Source organism: Octodon degus, unplaced genomic scaffold (genome assembly GCF_000260255.1).
Source record: "Octodon degus isolate 3935 unplaced genomic scaffold, OctDeg1.0 scaffold01086, whole genome shotgun sequence".
In the NCBI taxonomy this organism is placed as follows: Eukaryota; Metazoa; Chordata; class Mammalia; order Rodentia; family Octodontidae; genus Octodon; species Octodon degus.
Window position 1 is genome coordinate 6,883 of NW_004525662.1, and position 1,300 is coordinate 8,182.

The 1,300-nt window shown below is 36.5% G+C and overlaps 2 pseudogenes; one reads left to right on the forward strand and one right to left on the reverse strand.

Moving 5' to 3' along the window:
• The window catches only part of LOC101584039, a 1,916-nt pseudogene extending 956 nt beyond the window's left edge, over positions 1–960 (reverse strand).
• A 106-nt stretch (positions 961–1,066) lies between these two features.
• LOC111814887 overlaps positions 1,067–1,300 on the forward strand; it is a 9,081-nt pseudogene continuing 8,847 nt past the window's right edge.

Sequence of the window (1,300 nt, forward strand, 5' to 3'; positions counted from 1 at the left end):
ACAGGATAGAAGACAGAAGAAATGGACAGATTCCTAGAAAGGTAAAAATTACCACAGCTGAATCAACAAGAGATAACCACTCTCAATAGACAAATAGGAGCCAATGAAATAAGAGATATAATTAAAAAACTACAAACAAAGAAAAGTCGAGATCGGGATGGAATCACAGCTGAATTCTACAAGAGATTTATAGAAGATGTACGCGCTATAATCCTCAAAATCTTCCATGAAATTGAAAAGGAAGCAATCCTCCCAAAATCATTCCTGGAGGCAAGTATTAAACTGATATCAAAACCAGGGAAGGACACAACTGTAGATGAGAACTATAGGCCAATCTCCATTATGGACATAGATGCCAAATCCTCAATAAAATCATAACAAATAGAACACAACAATTCATCAAGAAGATCATACACCATGACCAGGTAGGATTCATTCCAGGGATGCAAGGATGGTTCAATATTCGAAAAATCTATGAATATGATACACTATATCACCGGAGCGAAAACTAAAAACCACATGATCATATCAATTGTTGCAGAAAAGGCTTTTGATGAAGTCCAACACTCATTCATATTAAAAGTCGTACAGAAAATTGGAATAGATATCTATACTTCAATCTGGTAAAAACCATTTATGAAAAAATCAATGGCTAACATAATCCTAAATGGGGAAAAACTGAAATCATTTATTCTTAGATCTGGTAAAAGACAAGGATGCTCTCCATAACCAATCCTATTCAATATAATTCTGGAATCATTAGCTACAGCCATTAGACAAGAGAAAGAAATAAAAAAAAGAATAGGTAATGAAGAAGTTAAATTACCTTTATTTGCAGATGGCATGATACTTTACACGGAAGACGGAAAAAAACACCACCAACAAGCAAATAGAATTAATACAGAAATTGAGTAGCATAGCAGGTTATAAAGTCAATACCCAAACGTCAATAGCCAACATTCTGGCACTAGCCTTCCAAGGTCAATTAAGACTCAGGACATATGAGAAGTTGATCTGTAACGTTATGTAACTCGGTAGTTCCCCAAATTCTTTGATCAAGGAGAATATGAGGCCAAAGTGGAAAGGTATCGATGATCTAGAGTGTGCCTGCGGAGAGTCACATTCAGAGAAAACATTCTCTCAGGCTTTCACAGAGAGCACATTGGCCAAAAAAATGGCAGTGACCCATCCACATGGCTGACACTGACAAAGGTTCTACAATATGAGGTACAGGATCTCAGGATAAATCCTGAGGGGATTTCACTGACTTAATCAGACCCAAAAGCTACAACTCTTGTTG